Source organism: Scomber japonicus, chromosome 14, assembly GCF_027409825.1.
Source record: "Scomber japonicus isolate fScoJap1 chromosome 14, fScoJap1.pri, whole genome shotgun sequence".
Taxonomy (NCBI): Eukaryota; Metazoa; Chordata; class Actinopteri; order Scombriformes; family Scombridae; genus Scomber; species Scomber japonicus.
In genome coordinates, this window is record NC_070591.1 from 7,674,958 (window position 1) to 7,700,694 (window position 25,737).

Here is a 25,737-nt window from a genome sequence, read left to right on the forward strand (position 1 = left end):
TCTTTTCTATCAGTGCTGTTCAATGTTTTTTTGGCTGAACATGTCATTTTCTTGTGTGGCAAAGAAAGACACACTAAAGGAGATGGACATAGCTTTGAGTTTTATAAGAGTTCTTAATAGGCGCATTTCCACTGCAGGAACTTCGGGGTAATTTTACGGGGCCACTGCAGGAACCTCCACTACAGGGCCATTTACAGGGACTTTTACGGGTACTCCGTTCGGCCCTGAGAAGCTCCTGGGTGTGGCTTGAGGTTAACCCAGCGCTGATTGGCTAAACCTAGAGCAGGCTCTGACGCCATCAGAAAGCACCAAAACAACCAGCATTTTTAAAATCCAGCTGAAGGGGAGCATTAGCCTAGCAGACACCGCTGTAAACAACAAGAAAACAGCAAGAGGATGTACGACAAATGGACCGATGATGAGGTGCAGGCATTGAAGAGATTCAGAGGGGGTTTGTAATCGCTCAACGATTACGTGGCGATCGAAACTCATGACATCGCCGAGGGGTCCTACTCTACAGTGGAGACACGGCCACTGAGAGGGCCGAGTGAGAGGACGGTTCCTGTGACTCCTGCATTGGAAATGCGGCTAATGTCTTATATTGTATATTAACTTAGATAACATCATGTATTGATTTGTGTCTGTGTTCATCTGATGAAAGAAGAAAGAGATTGAGATATTTTTCAACAGAGTGCATGTTTACATTGCATTTATATGGATTTATATCTGTGACAATACAGCTGCATAACAGACCTCCTACTATGTAAACATAACAGTATGTTTGCAGAGTATCAATATGAAAGTCTGTGGGATGTAGCATTTATGTCAAACAAGGTAATCAAGGCTGTGGGATGGATATAGAAGACATGGCCTGGCAGAATATAGTGCTTATTATAGAGGGTTATCATTCTTTATATAGGATCTACTGGTGCAATCATCGGTTATAATGTTCCATGAAACTTTGCTCTGTTAATATTTTCAAAGTCTTTCTCAGAAAAATAAAAGTAAAGCAGTGAAATGCAACTTTAATGATCCTTCACTATACTTAAAAAGCCTCGGGACTGAGGTCAATAGTTAAATGTAATAGGAGGTTCATAAAGACAGAGATTACAGAGAGGAAAAATGTATAAATGGTAAATGGACTGCACTTATATAGCGTTTTTCTAGATCTTCGACCTCTCAATGCTACACTACAAGTCACTTTTACCCATGCACACACACACACACACACACACACACACACACACACACACACACACACTGATGTTTTGCCAACCTGCTCATCAGGAGGGAGCTAACATTCACACACATTCAGACTCTGTTGGCGCAGCTATTGGTAGCGAGGGGGTTAAGTATCTTGCCCAAGGACACATCGACATGTGGTCTGGAGGAGCTGGGAATCAAACCGCTGATCTTCCGATTAGTGGGTGACCCGCTCTACTTCCAGAGCCTCCACAGCCGCCTCTGTATAGAGCAGAGCAGTCACAGTATGATCACAGTACGTCATAAATTACCTGCAAATGTTATTTAGGCAAGTCATTTAATCCACAATATGCTCACTTTTAAAATAGCAGATGATGATAAATATACATGCAGTATGCAGTACTTAAAAGATTAGTCAAATTTCAACACTTGTGCTCATAGACTATAACAACCTAGTCAGCTTAGTTTTGTCACTGCTGTGCCTCTTCATACTCTCTGCTGCTACAAACACTATGATTCAGCTGTTATACCTCTGATCACCTCTGGAGGGCAGAATTACTCCACAATAAAGCATCAAAAATCAACATGTTAATCTTTTTTCTCCTTCACTTTCATTTCTTGATTTTTTCCTCTATACTCTAGCATCTTTCTTTCTTTCTTTCTTTCTTTTCTTTTATTCCGACCTCTCCATTGCTCTCTTTCTTTCTTTCTTTCTTTCTTTCTTTCTCTCTCTCTCACACACACTCACACTCTCCCTCTCTCGTGGTGTGCCAGCTAACAGTGTCACAGGCTTCACTACTTTACCAATTCCATCAAAAAGCTATTTAACAAACCGCAGACCTGGGCAGCCGTGCCTGCAATGCCTCCTCTATACCTTTATTTTTCAATCTCTCACTCCTTCTCCTCTCACCTTTCTCTCTATATCTTACTGTCTTTCAATCTGTGCCCCCCCCACCCGTCTTTGTCTTTTTACCATCTCCCTCCTCTTTCCCTCTGCATCTTCAATCCCACCTTTGTCTCTTGTTTCTTGATTTATTTTCTTTCTGTTTTGTTGCTCCTTTCTTTCTTTTACCCAACCCCTCCATCTTCATGTCTGCTCACTTTTCATCTTCCTCCACTCGCCACTTCTGTTTATTCTGTCACTCTCTCAGTCAGTTCAATCAATTCATAACCATCACCACAAGAAAAAAGAAACCCATGTCCCCTAACCAAAATTTCGATATATGGTGATATGCATCCATAACATTATAATCAAATACTTATTGATACTGTAATACTGACATCATCATTAAGCAAATTATATTGAATTTAAGACTTCTACCTTAAAAATGTGCTGTTTTTCAGTACAATCCTGCTTCAGGCAATACAATCACACGTTCAGTCTACGTGCTTAATAAACTACCTTTAGTTGACTTTAATTATCGAGCACAAACTAATTATGGACCCACAAAGCAGACTACAGGCAAAAAATAAGCTCAAGGGTCTTTAATCAGAACCAGGTCGTTACACAGATAATCAGCAGGCAAAAGGTAGGTAATAGACATGAGCAAAAAAAGTCGAAAAACACTAGAAACACAATGCAAAGATGGTGGATATCTCAAGAGTTGACACAGCAGGAGAGGAAGACACATATAGACTATAGGAGAGGGAAGACAATGAGACACAGGTGCAACACATTCGGGCGGGGCAGGCAATCACACAGGTGGGAAACTTAACAGGAAGTGGATCTGATATGACACAAGAGAGAAGTGACCAAAATCAAATGTGAGCTATTGTGGCAGCACAGACTGTGACATTAATATCATGATATATGATACACAATTGAACTCACTGTCTTGTCTTGACTAACTTGATCATAACTCATAATGCATTATTAGGAGCACTGCTAATGTGACCAAAACTTTATGATGGTATCCCAGATTAAGTTCTGGATCCAACATGCTATGTGTTTTAAAATAAAGTAGATTAAAAAAAGAGACATCCTGCAAGAAATTATGAAAAAAAGTTTCTACCGTTGAGTATTTACACCAGAGATAAACGGAGATACTTACTAAACAAATTCGGATATAATCAGAGACCCTCTAGCCAACAGCTATTTCAAAATTCAAGGATACATCTCTAGAGAAGAACCATCTTGTTATAAATATTTCAGGAGGCCACCTAGCCTACTGAATAAGAAAGGAAGGAAACTGCTAATGAAAAAGTTTGACATTGTAGGAGAAACATGCATATTCACATTCTCAAGGCAGGTTGTTGAGATGATCAATGCCACTCTCATGTTTATGTGTTAAGAATGGAGAACGCTGATTAGCTTAGCTTAGCATAATGACTGGACGCAAAGGGGGAAACTAGCCTGTCTTTGCCTAGAGTTAAAATAAATGCATAGCTACTCTAAAGTTAACAAGAGGGTCTTTCTTGTTTTGTTCAATACAAACATGTGAATATAATAATGAAAATGTGTGATTCCAGACTGTGTTATGTGCTTTAGCTCATTAGCACCTCCATACTTGCTAAAATAATCTAAACCAATCTCTCGACAGCTCAACACACAGGAGAGAAAGCGGTGTCAATCTCAATTTACTCGTTGCAAGAAAGGGAAAACACTCATCCATATTTATAACAAGATGGTTCATTTCAAGAGGTTTATCCTTTCATTTTTTAAATAAGTACATGGTTTTCTTTTGTAGGCCTGTCACATCTATTAAAAACAGCAATAATGTAGGAATGTTTTCTTCAGGCTAATTTCTAATATAACATCTTTTTTTTTAAAGTTAGTACATTTAGCCTGCATTTACTTACATATTACAATATCTACCAATATACACAATCAACAGCCACTTCATTACACCTGTGCAATCTGATTCAATCCAATACAACAGCTCTTCTATAAATTCTACTTTTTTTTAAGTTTACACATTTTCAGTTTTTGTTGATATTGTTAAAAAGGTGATAATTCTACTTTATGTTTATTACCGAAGTCATACTAAGTGGTGGAGGTATACTGTAGTGCATTATATTGACTGGTGTTCCTAATATTTTGCCCTCCTCATGCATGTTAATGGAGTGAATGAAATATTATGAAAATATATGTAAAACCATTCAATATACCATTCAATAACACTTAATACACCACCATCAACCACCATGACCTATTGCATTGTATTAGAAAGCACAGGTTTACCTAATAAAGAGTGACTGTATCTACATAACCCTAACCCTAGTATTCAGCTTTTGGCTTGCTGATGGTGAGCCTCTCTGCTCCACAGCTGGCCTTAAAAGAAGGAAGCTTCTTTCTTCTGTGTCTCCAACACTGGATTCAGTTTATTTTCTTCAATATTTTTTGATGTATTTTTTGTTGACACAGCGGTTTATGTCTGTGTGGTTTGAGTCTCCTCTTGCAGCTGCATGGCTCCATGATGCCAACATTTCCTCCTGCTTCAGGCTGTGCTTTTGGTTCTTTTCTGATCCGTTTTTTTTTCTCGCCCAGAACTGTCAAAGGTAATGCAGCTAGCCAGACTTGACTGGTCAATCTGGTCAGCATGTAGTTGCCTTTGCAGTTACATTTCTGTTGCACTTAATGAGATAGACCAACACGTACGATGAAATGTGAGATATAAAGGGTAGTAATGATACGGTTTTCTTTTGCTGCAACACAGCTCAGCAATGAGCTCTGCAATCTTCTTCCACACAAATAGTCAATTTTGTTTTCTATTTCCAACTGTTTCCCTGTTTTCTTGTAGCTCTGGGTGCAGTTTTCATCCACATTAATCTTGAGGACCATTCAATGGGGAGGAGGGGAGGGGGTCACTCTCTGGGTAGCAGCCATTACTCAGGAGTGTGAATATTTTGCTTCAGATAGTGCCAGGTGACACAACAAACCTGCAGAAGATCACTGAGAGTGGATGGGAAAATGTACAAAGCATAGTCACGACAGAATGTGGTTCAACTTCTATTTTTTAAATTGTATTTAGAATTTATTATATCCAAGTTCATTGTTGATTTATGTCTTTTAATAACTAATGACAAGTGATCATATGGTGAGACACATGTTCATCATATGCGGAAAGTCATTTCACATGTGATAGATGCCAATATAGGCACATGTGGTTTTCATTTATTTCAATTGAAAGTAAAACTGACACATGAAAATATACATATCACATGTGCTCCTTTATACAGGCCAAAAGATCCATCTATTATAGACAGTTCTTTTTTAGTCTTTTAGAGATCAGTTAACAAAACAGTCCTAACTCAAGATCCACTTCCTTTCTTTTCCCAGAGCTTTCAGCTTTACCACAAAGTTCAGCTTGATGTTTATTTCAGCTCCGTAACCATCAACCGAACTCAATCTGCTGACGAGGACTATGTGAAATGGTCGAATGTTATTAAAAAGAAGCTTGTAAGTAGACCTTGAGTTCACATTGAGGGTGAGATCCAGCATTTCACGTGTTTCTGGACATATCACATGTAGAACATGTAGACTTTTAACGTGTTGGGTAAACAGATGACGGCTCGCTCCGATCGGGCTCTGGAGGTCTTGGATGTCTCGCCCTTGGAGTGTAACTCTCCTCATGCTATTGTGGGATTATATGCATGTGTGTGTGTGTGTTTGTGTGGAGGAGGAGGGGGTGATGTACAACAGGAGGGCTGAGATTGTGCTGAGACAAGGGGGAAATGTCAGGGGCACGGACAGTCTGGACATCCTGGCTGACAGCAGGGTGCAGTCTGCTTTTGGTACTAGTCATATCTCTCTCTCTCTCTCTCTCTCTCTCTCTCTCTCTCTCTCTCTCTCTCTCTCTTTCTCTCTCTCTCTCTCTCTCTCTCTCTTCTTTATGCTGTCTCCTCTCCTCCCCTCATCCATCCCTGATTCTGATTCTTTCTCTATCATCTCGACTGCATCTCCACCTCATTTCCTTCCCTTTTTCTCTCAATCTCCCTCCCTCTGTTTCTCTCTCTCTCTCTCTCTCTTCCTCACCTACAGCGTTGGCTTGAACTAAGCAGCACTGGCAGTAATAGACATTGAATAACAATTAATCCTGCCTCGCTCGATTTGCCAATAGTCATCCTGCTGAGAGGAGAGTAGGAAAGGAGCAGTAGGGAGGAGAAGAAAGTAGAGACGGAAAGAAGGGGAGAGACGTGAGGGGAAATACAGTTTGTGTGAGTGAGAGCGAGAGGAGGATAAAGAGGATGAGGGTTACAGTAGCGTCTGTACTTTTTCTATATTCTACTATGCTGGATTAGTGTTTGTTTATTTGTCACAGTCATATCACAATAACACTTATTTGAATTTGAGAGAGTTTAGAAAGGAAATGAGAAGATGAAGGAGAGGAGAATGAGGGAGCTTGAAGGATAGGAAAACTACACTATTTCATGTGTGTGATGGAGCAAAACTGAAAAAAACAAAGTGCTATTTGCTGAGATAATAGAGACGGAGGATGTAAGTTAAAATGACAGTGAAATTTAGAGGGGAAAAGAAAGAAGGGCATAAAGATGTAATGGCTCTCTTCCCTCAAGCAAGCTCGACTCCACCTGGCAAGGTGACGCGGGTAATTCCTTAAATCTCAACCAACCAGCTGTGCACTGGCTTGCGCACAGCTGGCTGGCGCGTGATCGAAGAGCAGATCTAAGAAAAACACTGTCAAGTTTGGAGAGAGAAGAAGAAGGAAAAGAGTGTAATCTGTTACTGCAAAGTGTGAGGCCTGGGAGCTCGTCCTCGGTGGCCAGTCTTTTCCACTAAGCTAGTGGTTTCCTGTGGATAAAGGCTTTAGTTGGAGCAGGGATGCAGAGTGTTCTGCTTGTGGATGTCGAATTTGTAGCTTTAAACAGGTGGCACATTATTTGCTGGCATTTGGAGAGCAGCGCTGCAGGGCAGCTTTCACAGGCTTCTGCATTTCCGTGCTCCAGGCGTAGTTTCCTGGGATGGTGTTGGGCTTTTCCTGGAAGTTTTTCCTGTTTCTGTGGCTCTCCTCTCCTCTCCTCTGGTCTGTTTTTGTTTCAGGGACAAAGTAAACCTACTCCTGTCCTGGTTTTTAGCATCTGAAATCATTGCACCAAGCAGAGAGCAGGAGCTGAAATGCAGCCTTTTTCTCTTCTGTTATTGTCACTGTGTTGCTTTTTCAGACAGCCTCTTCTCTGCAGATGAGAGGTTTTGTTGGCTTATTTGCTCTTATGTGCTTTTCGAGGCCGTTATGTCCTCTGTATCACTCGCTCTCAACCATGTGTCATCTAGACCCGAGAGTACGCTGCTTTTCATCCCAAGCAATAACTGCAGCAGCTGATTTCTCTGATTAGCACACCTTCGACCAGAGCGGGAAGTAAAGCATGAAATCACCCGCTGCAGTGTTTGGATGAAATGAAAACCTGCAGTCTCTTGGGTTTTAATGACACACTGCTCTCATATGATGGTCTGTCTGTGTTCTCAAACACTGTGATGTTACACCTATAGCATATAGCTCCGTTCAGTGTGTACAGACAAGCTTTCTGTTTATGTAGTTTCTTCTTTAAGGTGTCACAGCTTTCCTTCCCACTCCCAACAACTTCTAAGTGTTCAGCGTGTTTATATGGTTATTATTTTGTTAGTATATGCTGGAGCCACTTCATGTTGCATCATATTTTAATGCAGTGCAGTAGCTGACTGGCCTTTTCATTATTCTACTCTATGTATTTATTTATTGGCCACTAAGAAGAAGAAGAACTCCACATCAAGCTGATCACCTTATTGCCTTAAAAAGTTATGAGTAATATGTGAAATGAAATTAATTGCCACATAACAGCATTAGCATTCATTTGGAATATAGTCACCTGTTGAAAGTAAATCCAATATCCATTCTTGTCATGGCTTGTTTTAGATAAGTGATTTGGTCTCCATCAACTCCTCGGGGAAACTCTGGATGTTCCACTTTCTTCATCAGCTAGTGACTCATTTTGTCTGTCTGCTGTCTCATGTGCTTGCTGCTGCTGCTGGAAACAACCACGCATGAATGTAACATAAAACCAAAACTATAAACTAAAACAGGAACTTTGGACCAGACGCAGAATGAAGCCAAAGTCAGTGAGATCCAGCACAAATTAGAACTGAGGATCCCAAATGTATTTCAAAGCTCAATGGAAAAAAAGAACGTGAACACTTGCCATCAATTAAATTAGAATCAATTAGAATAATGTGCCATCGATTAAAGAGCAGCCATGGTCAAAACAAGCAGAGATATGTAATGTTACCTCACAGTTCACAGTTTTCTCTCCTGGAATGATTATGATGTATGTGACCATGTGATCATCGAATGTTAATGGGTCATTAATTGTCTTGTTTTTCCGCCACCACCAGCCATGTTTTCATTAAAAATGAATGTATGAGAGAGCGCAAATTATTGTAGTACGCTGTTTAGTAAGCACCAAACATTTTGTCTGTTAAGTAAATTTTAACTTTATCTCCTCCTTTCCTAAAGGAGCAGCACTTACTGGCGGATTCTTGGGTGATACAATTTGTTCAAATTAGGGATATTTCAGGTTAGAGGCAACAGTGCAAGATTGGATTTGAGAGAACAAGTGAATATCGAGTAACTTTTTGAGTAACTGAAAAAGGATATAAAGTCTGTTATGATTCCTGTTGGTTCGAGAAGGACAAAAAACCCAAGCAGAAGCAACATGATGTGACTCTTAAGGCCCATTTATGCTCAACGTTAAATCTGGATACAGACGGAGCCTTCTGTCCATGCTCTGCGTTAATTTCGTCCGTATTTCTGCACGTTTCCATAAAGCTTACGGATACGGACCAAACGGAGCAGTACCACCGGAAACCATGAGGGGGCAGTGTTGCTGTCACTACTCCATACGTAGCTCTAGTGAGACACGAAGAAGAAATAACAATGGAGGACCTTTTTGAGGAAAGGTTGTGCGAGTTGTTTAGAAACTTTAAACATATTGTTTTTGTCTTTTATGGAAGAGGAACATTATCAATATCTCCTCCACAGTCGCCATTGTTTGTTTTTGAGTTTGTTGTTGTCATAAACTTTTGACTCTGCGCTGCCCCCTGGTGGATGTATTGGTTAACATCCATGCCAACGTAAAGGACACATGGAAGTATGTGAGCAGTGATGGTACATCGTTTGAAAAGGACAGATACATTTTCATACATATGTTGAGCATAAATGGGCCTTTACACTTTCTCAGCGTTTGCAAACTGGAGCCTTAAAGTTTCCACATCACGGCTCTCTTTATGGACCAAAACGGCTCCAAAGTTTTGACGTCACAAATTATTTAGGTGAACACAGATAAACTTTCCACTCTGAGCAGATGAATGTAAAAACAGCCATATAGTACAGTAGAGAGGGTCTGTTGTACTTCAGCTTCTCCACAGGTGGAGGTCGATGTTCTCAGAATAGGACAAATTGTGAGAAACAGTTCAATGGGCCACTTCTCAAGGATTGCACCCAAAGATGCTGCAGCACACGATTTACTGGAGCAGTTTATTCAGGCACAAATGACTAACAATTTCAATGCGTCTTTGGTTGCAGTCCTTGAGAAGTAGCCCATTGAACTGTTTCTCTGAGCCATCATCGGCTACATTATGCTGCACAGTGAAGCTCAAACATCCGACACAACCAGCAATAAGCAAAACACCTTTCTGTAGAAGGATACTTGAAATAAAGACTTTTCATGACAGACAGCAGTGTTGGGGAGTAACTAGTTACATCTGAAGTCAGACCTTTAAGATTTTTACTCAGGAGGGGTTTCTTCCTCATTTTTTAATATTTAACATGTTACTGAATACATATATTGCTGTTTTTAACCCTTTGAAATCAATATTTTTTATATATAATTAGTAAATAAATCATGATGTGTGCTTATTTGGAGCACACATTGGCTTAAATGGAGTCACAGTACCAATTAAACCCACTTTATTCATCAAATATCTTTATTTTATATTCCAAAATCTACATGAACTAATGAATACATTTTACAATGAGAGATAAATGTTGCTTTATAAGAAATGATCTCCCTTATAAATCATCTCAGTATCCATGAAAAACACCTGAACTTAGATTTTGGTGCTTAATGGGAACACTTACCCTAACAGCTGAAAACATTGGTCAGAAAATTAGAAAAGTCATCAAATCTAATAAGTTACATTACTTTGATTAGGTAAATGAAATAGTTACATTACTTATTACATTTTAAATAGAGCAACTAGTAATCTGTAACCTATTACATTTATAAAGTAACCTTCCCAACCCTGAACACATTTAAAATATATCCACCTTTTGTAATAAAGACATAACGGAATAACAGCCTTACATCAGAAATGTAAACTGAAAATTCACATTTACTGTCAACGTTAAGGTTCAAAAAATGATCTCCCTTATAAATCCTGGCAGTATCCTGACATTTAGAAAAGTTATCATAAAATAATCAAATGGAATAAGCAACATTACTTTGAGTAATTGAAATAGTAACCTTAGTTATTACATTTTCAATATGGTATCTAGTAATCTGTAACCATTACATAATTTCATTTCCAAAGTAACCTTCCCAACCCTGACAGAAATAAACTTTTGTTTCATGAACCATCACAGCGGTCAGTTCTGCAGCAGCGTCTGCATTAAGAAAAGCAGGAGAGGATTTGTATTCCTTCCTCTTCACAGACACACATAATTTTTCCAGTTTTTCCACAAACAAGACGGCAAGTCAAACTGTGCGAGTGTGCCTTATACAATTGGACGTGGTATGTAAACAAAACAAAGCAGATATCATAAATTGGAATAAATTAGAGTTTAGAGTGGCAGTTTGTTTAGTTTCTGGTTTTCTGCCAACATTCCTGTCTCAAAGCCCAACCTGCTGCTTCATCGTCTGTCTCTAGTCTGGTGTGATTTTTTTTTTTTTTCCGTTTTCCTGACATGTCTTAATATTTGCATTTACACTGAAAGAAAACACAATTTATTATCTTGTCTTATTGTTGTCAGGTAACTGTCAGAAGTTACAAAAAATGACTGCAGACACACCACATATCATGAAGATGAGCTGGCTTTGTCGCTGTCAGGTAAGCCTTGGGTTTTGATTGTATATAATTCAGCATCTGTGTTTTTTACTTGTTCAACACAATATAACTTTAAAATAGCAACTAAAGCATAAACAACATATGCAAGATATAACACAAGTGTTTTTCTTTAGAGATGAATAGTCACAAGTAGATATATTGCTAAATTTTAAGGGGTCACAAACCAAAATAGGACCAAATCCACTACTTTAGATACATTTTTCTGTCCTTACGGCATCTATCATTGTTAAAAATCTTTCATGCATTGTTAAAATCTTTCATGCATCTTTCTTGTATTACATCCCTCTGAGCTGCTTTGGCTTGAAGTCTGCAGTGAGAGCAAAAAAAACCTCAAACATCTCTGACTCACAGGCTTATATGCAGCCAAACATTGAGCCCTGGTTAACCTGATTACAACACGTTTATTATACAGTATTTATTAAAACCTGAGACTTGGCCCCAGACGGCTAAAAACAACTGTGAAGCTGTTCAACTTAATGACTTTACTATAGATTAGCATTCATGTTATCTGGTGGTGAGGGCATTTCTGCACATTTCTGTACGAGGAAAGAACTAAAAGATGACACAATTTCACAAATGCGGCAGTACAGAAACTCCAGCAGGTGGAAAAGTACAACAATTTAAACAAAAACATCATTTGAGTTTCGAGATTCATACTTGACCTTGAAAACAGCAGCTGACAAAACATTACCGCATGTAGATTCGATATGATGTACATATGATAGAGGTTGTCTGGGTTACATCCTATCTGACTGGCAGCACCTGGAAGTTGTTTGACGTCCTCCTGATCAGATTCTTCACAGATTTTTATCAGTCCATCTATAATTTTCTCATCCAGTTTTTTTTTCTTCCATGCTGTATTTATGTCATTTTACCATTTGGTCTGTTCTGTACACGCAGCATCTACTGCATGTCTGTCTGTGTTACTGGACATATTATAAAACCTCCTGAGGCAAACTGATTCATCATGTAGCATTTTTGCAGCTTTTGATCATAAAAAACTTCATCAGCAGATGGAGTTTGAGTAGCGTTATGTAACTTCAAGATAACATTTATTTCAGATATTGAATTGAATTGTGTTATGAAAACTGCAAGGGCCTGCGTTGCGTTGAGGGACCAGCGTAAGGATGAAATACGATCCAGGGAAAGGCTGGTTTGAGTAAATGATCGACTGAAGGCTTATTAGATGTCAGATCACTACACTGCTGTTCATAACACCACAAGGACGGATTGTACAGCTCTGCAAAGTTATCACAGCAGAAATCATTACGTCCTCCGTGGTGATGATCACCAAGTATAACCCTTTAATGATGTCATCTACCAGGTATGTGCACTTGTATTTATGTCAAGGGAGGAAGGGAGGAAGGAGGGAAGGAAGGAGGGAGGAAAGGAGGAAGAAGGGAGGAAGGAAGGAAAGAGGGAAGGACGGAGGGAGGAAAAAAGGAAAGAAGGAAGGGAGAAAAGGAGGGAGGAAGAAGGAAGGAGGGAAAGTAGGGAGGAAGGAAGAAGGAAGGAAAGGAGGGCGGGAGGAAAGAAGGAGGGAGGGAAGGATGGAGGGAGGAAAGGAGGAAGAAGAAAGGAAAAGAGGGAGGAAGGAGGAAGGAAGGAAAGGAGGGAGGGAGGGAGGAAAGAAGGGAGGAAATGAGGAAGGAAGGAAGGATGGTAGGAAAGGAAGGAAGGAGGGAAGGAAAGAGAAAGGAAGAGGAAGGAAGGAAAGAAGGACAGGAAAGAAGGAAGGGAGGAAAGAAAGGGATGAAAGAAGGAAGAATGGTAGGAAAGAAGGAAGGGAGGAAGGAAAGGAAGGAAGAAGGGGGGGGGGAGAAGTCAAAACAGATGGGGTCAATTTGACCTGAGAGGATGAAAGGAAGGTTAATAACATCACATTGTGCTGCAGCAAAGATATAGGTATATATGCATATGGGTGTTTGACATGCATAGCAACCATTTGGGCAATGTCTAAATTCGCCATAATCAGGGCAGTTAGTCTTATTAATCTGAAATATGAACCTAATTTTCATGCCTTCCTCTGTGAACCTTGTTTTGTTATATTATTGAGTTGTTTCCATTTTTTCTGCCTTGAATATTTTATTCAAATCATTTTAAATCATACTTTAAATTACACTCTCTATACTGACAGGCTGATTAATTGATCATACAGTGGTAGGTGGTAAATAGAAACAAAGTCATCCAGTATGAATATTTCATGAAATCCTCACCTTGTATACATTAAATATATTTTGAATAATGAAATGTCAACATTGAGAGAAAATCATTATGGATTATTTAATGCACTTCAGCTTGAAGACAATTTTCTGTCTGTGTATGCATCCTCTCTCCAAGGCTGCTTGAGTTTTTTTCTTTTTCCCTCACTTTGGTGGATTTATACTTGCAGATGTTATCTGTTTGCACTTAAATAAAAGTCAAATAGATAAAGTTTGAGCTGGCCTGGCCGAAAGCTGAAAGGCTTTGAAGGAGGATTCCTCTGATGAACAAAGCAGACAGAGGGAGCAGTAAAAAGTGTGGAGTGTAAAGTGTAAAGTGACATCAGGTGAAGCTTTCATTCCTGGTTTGCTGCCAACATTGTGCTCCTTCAGCTCAAGGTCCGCTCTGATTTTTCTCTTCTCTGCTAAAAGGGTTCTTATACTATGGGTCAGTAAACAAAATGGATTGCGGGGCGATAAATGGTCCCTACATGGCAGGAGTGGGACTATTTTTTCCACAAATTGCTGTGGGTGTCAGAGAAAAAAAAAGGAGGTTACACTTTTCATTTAGTTTCAGAGTTTTAAAACTACTGATGCTAAACTGAAACCTTTTTACCTTTTTATTTGGAGAATCGAGGCTCTCGCTCACAACAACACAGCACTCACAGAGTTGTAGTTTTTATCTAATGCTCAGAGTTTGTAAAGTTAGAACTTGCTCTATAAACATGGCAGCATTTAAGCTATATTCATCTTCTTCTTCTTTTAAATGCTCAGTCATGTTTTATATTACCTGGCCTGCATAACTACTCACGTATATCAAGTATAACTGATTGTATATTATTGTTATTGCCATTATTGTTGCTTTCTTCACATTCACATTATCTCTATTTGTTTATACATATTATGATATAAGTTGTTTGCCTACTCACTGTCACTCAACACCAATAATAAGAAAAGGAAAAAAAACAATGGATGCAAAATTAATCCGAATTAATTGAATTTATTTAAAAATGATTGTTTACATTTCAGGGTGCAACTATTTCATTTTCACTGTTTGTTTGGTCAAATTATTTGGCTATTCAGTGTAGCTATATAGTTTTTCTGTCACAGTATTTTATTAATCCCTATACCAGTTTATTGTATTTGAAACCAACGGTTGTCTTGCTGCTGATGAAAATCAAATCACAAATTTAAAGATAAGCAGATAACAACAGTCACTCTCTCACAGTCACTTAGTGAGAGTCTACCTCCTCCTCACAAGGTGAACCATTTTATTTTCTGCCTGGTTAATACTTGCTTTTTGGATGAGGGTAAGGCTAACGTTATGATTGAAGTGTTTAATATGTTTCAAACAAACCATTTCATATGAGTGGTCCAAAGATAAAACATAAAAGGCAAAAAAGTGGCTGCTAGAATAGTCTTTAACCTTCATGTCGTCCTCCCGGGTCAAATTGACACCGTCTGTTTTGACTGTTCCTTATTTCCTCCCTTTTCTCTTTTTTTCTTCCTCTCTCTTTCCACCCTTCCTTCCTTTCCTTCCTTCCTCCCTTCTTTCCTCCGTCCCTCCATCCTTTCTTCCTTTCCTTTCCTTTCCTCCTTCCTTCCTTCCTCTTTTCCTTTCTCCCTCCATTCCTCTTCTCCTTTCTCTCTCCCTCCCTCCTACCTTCCTTCCTTCCTTTCCTTTCTTCCTTTCTTCCTCTGTCCTTCTTTCCTTCCTTCCTCCCTCCCTTCTTTCCTCCTTCCCTCCTGCCTTCCTTCCTTCTTTCCTACGTCCTTCCTTCCTTTCCTTCCCTCCTTCCTTCCTTCCTTAACTCGAGGACAACAGGAGGGTTAAACATTGTATGAAAAATGAAAAAAGAAAGCTAAAAATGACAAAACAGCTTTTATTCTCACCTCCACACACACGTTGACTTCCCTTAATTATGTCAGAAAGACAGGAAGCAGGCTTTTTACAGACGCTGTCAGATCATTGGACAGGTACTCCTGTTGGTGCCTTCAGGGGTTACTGGTTGTGGTACGTCAGGGTAAAACTCTCCAGTGACTAAAACAAGTGTGCTTACATCTTACACCTTGCAGCAGAAGTAAGTTAAAGGATAACTCTGGGGGAACAGCAAGGTGGGATGAAGATGACATGAGAAACTGGTCTTCATTCTGGACAGATTTCGGCATAAAGCAGTTTATGGAGAGAAAGGGGGGCGGGGCAGCGCTGCAGGAGACGGCTCGGCCTCCTGCTGTTTCCCTCTGATGTGTGATGAATGAGAAGTGTGTCCAAGCTTGAAAAGATTTATGTGAAGTAAGTCAAACAGTGATGTATTGTAAAGCATTTTATCCCAAATGCCTAAATTTGACTAATAATGGTGGGATGATGTTTTCTGGCAGGAAGGAGACAATTCTGAAGTGTAAAAGTGATATTGAGACCTTTGATTGTAAAATAAGAATAAATACTCTCTTCTGTCAACGTCTCATCTCTTCTGATGGTATAATTTATCATTAAATATTGTCTCAACATTAATATTATTTTATTCTATTTTTTTTTATTTTTGAGTGTTTTTTTAATTTTATTTTTTTATTTATGTTTTTTTTAAGTTTTACTTTTACTATTTTTTGTTATTTTTAATTTTATTTATTTATTTATTCTTTTCACAGTTAATTGTATTTATATTTGTATCTACTGTATTTCTGTTTGATTATCATTATTATTGCTATTATAATTAACTATATGTGCCTTGTTCTGTATTGTTCTCTGTAAAACTAACAAAATGTAATAAACAGATGTTTAAAGAAAAAAAAAACATTGTCTGAACTTGTGTGTGAGGTATTTGAAAAGAAGAGAAACTTGAGAGTTCCTGCCTGATCCCCTAAATTTATTTTATTTTTCCAATATGCTTTAATCTGGACCAAAACAGGCTACTTATCTTGGTAAACATGGGATGCCAGGTTTTGTTTTTTTTTTAGTTGAAGTATAAAGTGCAAGAGTTAATGGGGAAATTTTCAGAAATGCAATATAACGAAATCCTGGATCCACACCAAAAACTAATGACTTGTTTCCTTGGCAAGTGCAACGTTCCACCAGATTTAATTGAAATCTGTTAACAAGTTTTGAAAATATTTGGCTAAGTAACAAACCAATAAATGGGACCAAAAACATAACCTTCTTAGCGGAAATAAGCAAGAAACAGAAGGGAGCTTTGGAAACTAACCATAAAACCATATTCTGTAATAAATTCTGCTCTCTCTCTAAAAATTCAAAAGTAAACAAACACTAATGTAGTTTCTGCTTCCCCTCTGAAAATCCTCCTGCTGAAAAACAACTTCCATGATTTGCTTTTTTGCTAGTTTTTGGCTTTTGTCATTTCTCAAATAAAGTAGAAAACAAAACGAGGAGAAAACCGCAGCATCAACTAATCTGCATGAAAGGTCAGATCTCGGCTTGGAGAAGAGTATAATGGTCATAAGAGATGCAATGAAGCCTCATCAAATAAACTGCTGGTTGCTTTCCAACGCCCTGCTCCCTGTGGTCGAGGTCCTGCCAGCTTTTTGTTCTACTTCATTGAACCTTTACTGAACTATGTAGTGCTGATGGGTTTTAACTTTATTCATTCAGGGGTTGGTGGGAAAAAAACAAAAACCCCCTGCCACCCGTGCTGAAACCAAATGAAAACATATTACTGCATATCCAACACAAAACAAACATGAGTCTAGGCCCAAAGTGTGTTTATTTTCAAAGTGAAGTGGTTATTGGTGGTGTAGCATAGAGGGAAAGACAGAGAAAGAGAGAGATGTGGGATCGAAATCAGAAGGACCTCTAACCTGAGGTAAAAGGACTACCAATAAACTGCAGTGAGGAGCTGGAATTAGCCTCTGGTGTGCAGCTATAGCTCTCTGTCTGCCTGCTGTTTGGCCACAGCTCTCCAATTCTTCTGTTTTCAACAACATTTCCACTATAGTCAGAAACAAAAAGCCCACAGTAATATTTTCTGGAGTTACATAAAGCCCAACAGGTGGTTACAGACTAGAGACTAGCTACTGGCAATGCTGCTCTGTTACGTAAGTATAATATGGAAATTAAAAGCACGGTCCTATTTTAGTTGGAGATTTCATTCGTGGCTTGAAGCAGATTTTTTTGAACGCTGTGACATCGGCTGTCAAGTAAGACGTCGAGGTATCTTTTTGAACTGCAGACTACTGTAGTGCTGTCAGTTTTAATTAGGAAGTTAAAGGGGACGTATCATGCACATTTGCAGGTTTTTTCCCTCTGCTGGAATATCTTTGCATGATTAACAGTTTTTAAACAATCATATTTTTCTTGCAGTGGCCCTTTATGTTCAGCCTCTGTCTGAAACAGGCAGTTTTAGCTCCTGTCTCTTTAAAGCTGCAGTTGGTAAGTCTTATAAAAGTAACTTTTTGTCATATTTGCTAAGACTGTCACTATGTAAAGACAGCATTATATGAAACTAGTAAACTGTAAAAAAAAAACAAAAAAAAAAACAGGCTCATTTAGCCCCGCCTACTGCTCCTACTGCAAACTGCCAGAATCCACTGCGACCGGAAAAAAGACCCAATCAGAGCCAGGATTGTGACTGATGGAGTGTCTGACAGCTGTCAACCACTGCTCACGCACACAGGCCCCTCCCCCTTCCTCCTCAGCTCGGTCAAGCTCATATCTCTGAGAGCGGCTTCAGGAGTGTAGAGAAAGTAATGGCGCAACAACAACCACCACATGCACGTCGCGCACATCAGCCTCCTCTGGGGGAGGGGCTTTGGAGGCAGGGCAAGAGTGCAGCGGAGAGGTAGGGGGAGGGATCTGAAAGTTGTACTTCTTCAAATTTGATGCTAAGTCCTCTCTCTCCTCAAAGTTAACAACTGCAGCTTTAAGCCCCACCCTCACAATGAGCTTCACTCTGTTCTGATTGGCCAGCTTCAGGAAGCTTCCACCAGCTCCGAAGGCAACATAAACAAACAACAGTAGAAAGATTTGACTTCTTCTTCTCGTCATTACTCAAAATGGAAACAGTTTTAATCCTCGAACCTCGTTCACAATGTCCATGAAGATTTTAAACATGTTGACTTAAGTAATGTACTACTATTACTTGAAACCAAATCATTTGATGCAGTTGGTGGAAACATTTCAGACTCAACACCGTAAATGCAAAAAATGTGGATGAAGTTAAAGCTGTTTGCTACCTTTTAAAAATTGTAGCTGCAACCATAATGTGAACCGGACAAGAAAGTCACACTGAGCCTTTATTCAATCAAATTACATTATGTTTTTGGTTTCTATTACATTTTTTGTGACACCCATAGAAAACACAATAGAGTCATTCTAATAGGAAAGGAAACAAAGAAAGTATATCACAGGCAATATAACTCAGCAACTAAAAAACAACAGTATATTACCAATAAGCCTCTTCAGTGTACCATGTCTATAAAAATCTCCAAATATGAGTCACCCATTAATGTCTCATTCTGCTGGTTTAGTAGTCTACATGGATAAACTGAAGCTCTGCCAAAGTCAGCAATTTAAAAAAACAATATTAAATAAAAGATAAGACCCGCATAGAGCCTTCAGTAATGACTGATATGAAGTGGCATTTGTTTTTTATTCAAATAGGCTTCGCTTATCTGTGAGAACACAAAGTGGAAGACGCAGTAAGTGGGTGAAATGGTAGTTACGACAAAAATCTGTTTAACCTTAAACGGGCCCGAATTCAGACGCCTGCTGCTTTCTGAAAAGATGGGTTTGTTAATGTCGAGATTTAGGGCATTTTAAGATGTTTAAGGAATACAATATAATGTAACTGTTCTAAGGTGACCTATAATAACCTGTGACAGCACATGCATATAAAAAAAGAAATGCAGTTTCTTTCTATCTTTGTCTCTAATTTTCCGCCCCCACCCCCCGAGCCCCCTTCCACTGTCCTCCTCCATCACTCTCAACTCTCCACTTCTCTTCTCCTTTCATTCCACATCTCTCTCTCTCTTTCTCTCTCTCTCTCTCCCTCCTTTCTGTCTCTCCCTGGTTCTTTGCCATCCGTCTGCCGCTGTGCCTGAGGTGCCGGGTGCTATTTGGATGATTTAGTCCGAGAGGGAGAAAGGGATTTCATTAGCTGTTTACCTGAGGGCCTCTGGTACCTGTGGTGCTATAAGGCTGCTTTATTAAAAAAAAGGAGAAAAAAGGGCCATGTTCAGCTGTAGAGGAGCGCAGTGGCTCAGCGGGTTAAGGTTCACCCCGTGCATCTGGTCATGGGTTCGAGTCCTCGGAGTGAGCGTGCACCTTTGGGCTTGTGATACCTGCGGCACTACGAGGATGCTTTATTTATAATCCTTGACTTGACAGGGGGAAGAACACAGGGGCTCAGTGGGTTACGGTGCTACTACACACTGTGGGTTTGAATCCTCTGAGCGGGGTGAATACGCACCTGTGGGCTTTTGGTGACTATGGTGCTATAACACCGGTTTATTAAAAATCTAAACCACACTGCGAGGGAGTTCACTTCAGGTTACGGTGCACTCTGTGTGTTGAGGCTCTGAGCTTGAGTCCATTTCAGAGAAAAAAAATAGAAAGAAAAAAAAAAACAACATGAGAGAGGAGATCTATTTCATTAACTACCTGAGGGCCTATGCTGCCGCTGGCACTTCAAGCCTTGTTTTTTTTATCAGTTCTGTTCCATGTTATTATAGAAAAACTTTGGTTTATTAACACTGTGGCCTGATTTTCAAAGTTTTTACGCAACATTTCTATCACTTATGACTGATTAGCACTGCTGTCTCCTGATAATTCTGTTTATATTTACTAGTTTGGAAGGAAACATAATAGCACAGGTGTTTCTAATGAAGCGTAACCTGAAAGTTATACACATGGCATACTAATCTCACTGCAACACATTATCAAACGCACCCAGTTTAGCTTTTACTATCAGATTATCCAGTTCAACTCCCTCATACTCCCTCGCCTATTAAAACTGATGTTTACTGTTTAGTAAAATAGTTTATTCTCTTTTTAGTGAATATAGATCTTGTTGTTTATGATGCTTGTTTGATGCTTTGAATGTATAGCACTTTCTAACCTTTGTTTTGTAAGGTGCTATATGAATGGCAATGTTCAGGGAGGTTAGTATTATCACTCCCGACTCTCTCTTACCCCTTTTCCACCACCAAAGCTCCAGCCCCGAGCCTCAGAACAGGTGCCAGAGCGAGCACCAACTCTTTGCTGGTCTAAAGCAAGAACCGATTACGTCAGCGGACTGGAGGCGGGGCTAACGTTTATTAACCGGCTAGCGGGGTTAACGTTTATTAGCTGGCTAGCGGGGCTAACGTTTATTAGCAGACTAGCGGGGTTAACGTTCATTAGCTGACTAGCATGGCATTTACAGAGGGTTAAAGATTTGTTGATTAAAAGTACTATTTTTATAATTTTTTTGCCAGAGCTGTCGTCTTCTTTTTCTTCTTCTTCGTTTCCAGCAGGCTAGATGCCTTGCGCCATGTAGCTGCCTCTCACTGGTGAATCATGAAGTGCTTCAAAGGCGTGCGCTGGCTACGTTATGCAGTGACGTAATCGCGTGGCTCCTTGCCGGTGGAAAAGCAACAGGTTCGTAAAAGGTGCTTGGATTAGCACCAACAGAGCACTGGCTCTAGCACTAGCTCCGAACCAGCACTGGCTCCAGCTCGGTGGAAAAGGGATATCTGCTGTGCTGAACTTGGTGCATGCTTTTGTGGAGTGTGACACTGATGTATATTAGCATGATGATAATGTATTAGTTAGTAGAGATATCTGACTGAGCTGAACTTCTATTAACATTATAAGGAAATGAATACAATTGATAAATATGCAAAGGTGCAAAGGTTTATGGTTTGTGGCAACTACTTTAAAGCATTATTAATGTTTGTATGATTATATTTCAGCAGTTCAAAGCTGCTAAATATTCTCATACACATGGAGTTTTGTGTAAAATACATTTCTTCATTAAACATTTGCATTTCTTAAAAGTATTTTAAATCCTTCATTGTCTTCACTGGCACATTTCTTGGAGCTTTACAGCCACCTGTGACCTTACGAGCCTTCACAACATCACGAGATCACGAGAGAATCTATCTCGTCAGAGTTGAAGTTAGTTGCTTGTCTCAAACAGCAATCAGTGTCGTGAAACCAGCTGCCTCACAAGGTAAGACGGTGATAGACAGATGGTTCATCCAATCACCTGCCCAGTTTTGTTTTTGGAAATGCCTGCCTTTTTCTAAACGGTGTCCAAGAACGACTTATCAGATGGTTCTGAGTAATAAACCCATCTGGCTCGTCAGGTTAAGCCACCTGTAGATCAGTGGAGTTTTATGAGACCTTTAGTCGGACTGTATGTTAAGTTCTGTGTGCGTGCACGAGACAAAACAGGTGCCCAGTCATAAAAAACTGCTCCATGGCACCACTAGAGGTCAGAAAGTTCGCAGTATACCTTTAACAATGAGCCTGATTAGGTGATGAAATAAAGTTAAGAACCAACAGAGAGTTATCGCCCCGACCCTGCTGTTCCCCTCAGAGTTTTATAGCATCTTTTACCTCATTTGTTTTGGTTGTAAATAAGGTTTGTCCGATCCACTGCGAACCTCTGACTGCTGCTGGAGGTATTTCTTTTTAGTTATATTGCAGCATTCATATAGAGCTGAAGAACAATGTTATTATAACTAAAGATAATGATGGTGATGGTGTGAAAGTACAAAAATAAGCATAAAGCCAGACTTTTATAAACAGGTTTGTTCTGGTTGTGAGTTTGAGTCTATTTAATTAAAAAAAAAAACAACCTCAGAGAAGATTCATTATTTTTTCATTGAGGACCTTCGCTGCCAGTGGAACATTTTTCTTCGTTATTAGTTCTGCTTTAGTTTATTAGGAAACTCAATGGAAAAATATTTCTTACTCACAAGTCATGTCGTAAGTTAAAGTTCAAATGATGACAGTGATGTGTTGAAAAGTTGTTTTATCAGGAATCTACACTGGAAAAGCAAACACGGTACAAAATTGGGAATCTATTTTTCTGAGCAGTATTAATCAAACATGGATCTGCGGCGTTTTATAATGAACCAGCAGTATTTGTTCAGCTGTCAACCTGTAGTAAGTGGCAGAATTAATCAAGCTTATCTTTGTAACGTCAGCTTTAATCAACATTGCTTGGCATGTCCTGTGGCCTTTGACATAATTTGTATGCTGCAGTCAGCTCTCTGCTTGCAGAGACAGCTGTGGATATAATAGGTCACACACAAAACCCCTCACACACACACACACACACACACACACACACACAGGCACCTGCAGCACATACAGATATATGAATACACAGATCACTTTGCATTTGCACATATTTCATATGTATGTGCACACTTATGAACTCTCACGTGAATGCCTGTGAATAAATAACATGCAGCAACATATAAGCTACATACAAATACATCAAGCTGTACATTTTGTGTAACAAAACACACACACATGCTACATATCAACAAGGAGCATATGGAGAGAAAAAAAGACACATATTGCAAACTATACCTGTATTATTGAGTGTTATCTCCAGCTTTGAAATACATTCAACGCTATCTCACAAAGATATTTCTTTCTAAAGTCTAAAAATCCTTTACAGAAAACTACATAAATATTGTATGAATGCTAGAAGTGTGAATGCTATCATTTATGAGCAAGTGTAAATGCCATAAATATATATGTATAAATACACATCATTGTAAAATAACAGACTAATCTCAATCAACCGATGAGTCACAGTTCTCCACACCAGTAATACACACACCATCGAAAGAGGAAAATTAGTGTTAAAAAAGGTCAGAACACAATTAAATAGACAAGATAATTGTTTTTGCTATATTCAATAAAACATGTAAAAAGACAGACAGGTAATTTTCCCTTAAGCATTTTAATGACAAATAAACAACACAAAAGTTAGAAAATCAATCAATGACACACTACAGAATGGCTTAAAGGAAAAGTTCATATTCTTTTTGTCTATTATAACACAATACTCAACTAAGAAGTATTAGAAAAACTTACATACTGCAGCTTTAAACCCAAGCTTCAGCAGACTGATTTGGTCAAAATGACTGTGAATGTTGTTCCCCTATTTCTTAAAGTGTAGTAGCACTATCAAGTTATTACTTCACAAGCCTTTCAACTTGAATATTGTAATATTGTAATACTGTAAGATACACTTATCTATAAAAACCTATAATTTCCTACAAATAATCTATTCACCAAATATTACCTATATCAAATCTTTAGGTTATTGCTTCTTCTTCTTCTGTTATTTTACAAAGGAGGAGTCATTCATTCATGTTTGCTGAATAAAACTAACAATTTGTTGTTGTTTTTTTAACCTGACAGAGCCATCAGTGCAATATCTGGCTCGTGCTTGAGTAATATGCTCACTGCCAGTGCTGGTTAGAAGCCAACTTGCAGCCTTATCACAGCAGATCTATCTATTATTTTCCACCTGCCCTCTTGTGAGACTCTTGAAATAATCTGTGGGCATCTCCGTTTAGTGCTTTAATATATTTTTGTATAGGTTTTTTATGTTTGCACCAAAAAAAAAAAAAAGCAGCTATTTCTGTGAGTCTTCCTCTTGGCGTCAGTTGGAGATAACGCTGACTGACAGCAAACCCGGTGGAAAGGTTGCTGTGGAGGCCCATCACTCTGGGAGAGGCCTCTGAGCTCTACACCGCCTGAAAAGCACCGGCACTACAATAGGGCAAGCATCATGGGAGGCTTCCCTCCTCGCTGATGGCTCCCTCTCTGCTCCCCACACCTGCACTGAGGGAAAAAAAAGGATTTTCTACACCCACACATACACAAACATACATGGTAGCTACGGGAGACACAGAGATCACAGGAGGTGAACGGTGTCACAGCTGGAGCTAAGACATCTCTATTTTTTTCCGCTCCCTCTTTTCCTTTTTCCCCCTCCATCACTCTTTGTGTCATTGCTTACGGTTCTCTCCTTCCGACCTTTTCCTGTGACCTTTTTGCCAGACCTCCTCCTGTAATCCTTCCACCTGCCTCTCCCTTTTTTCAGCTACAGCCCCTGTAGCCCCTTTCTGTCAATTTCTCCCTCTCTCACCCTCATCCACTTGTCACGCCCAAGTACTCCTGTCACCTTTCCGTCTACCCCCCTCCCCCCTCCTGCCCCCAACCCCCAGCCGAGCTTTCACCCCTCAGGTCCTTTTCTATCAACCTCTCCCCTCCTTCCTATAACCCCTCTCTTGTAGCCTTGAAAACCTCTGCCTGTCACTTCACCTTCTCTCCCATCTCTCATTTTTTCAACCCTTCCCCATCACCGCCGCCGCCACCTCCTGTCAATCTACCTCGTTACATGACCCACTTACAATAAATCCTGCAAAGCTTCCTCCTCTCACCATCTGTAATATTTTCTCTTTACCCTCCCCTATTTTTTCAGTAGGAGGGGTGAGACACACACACACGCACACACACACACATGAAGGCACCTGCAGCACGTACAGATATGCAAGCGGACATGTTCATGTTAGGACATTGCTTTGACCTGGACCTCTGAAATGACATTTTGCCTCATTAGGACTGGGCTTTGGTCCCCATGAGGACTACTTTACACCGGAAAAGGTCCCAAAGAGGCATGCACACACACACACACACACACACACACACACACGTACACAAAAAACACACACACTTACCTTTTAGTCTGCTTGACCTTTGCACATTAAAAGCTACTGGCTAAACAGTTGTCTCTGGTGACTTTTTCCTTTTGACAAGGTTGTTTAATAATTAATAAAACAATGCAGGTTTCTGGTGCTTCTAGCATACCAAAGAAAAAACAGACACTGTAAATACATCTAATATGATGTGACTGACATGAACTCGCTCAGTGATTCCAGCGCATAGAGGATTGCCATAACATCTTTGAACTGTGTTAACTGGTGCAGTGCTGGGTGGTATGACCAAACATGTATATCATGGTATTTTTCAAAATAAAAGCGGTTTCACGGTATATGACAGTATTTTTTTTTCATGCATAATCAGCTGTTCACAACATCTTCTAATAGTTGAGAAAGGAACTACTACTCTACTGAAGTAGATTGACTTAGGATGGACTATTTTACTGTCATGATGAGTGAATATTAGTAATATCAGAGCTGCCAACATTCCCGCTCATCTCCCGCGGCTCTCCCGTTTTGTCTTTTCTCCCGGGAATCTCCCGTAGTTTATAGCCCCAACTTTGTTTGTTAATAATAATTACAAGAGCACCATAA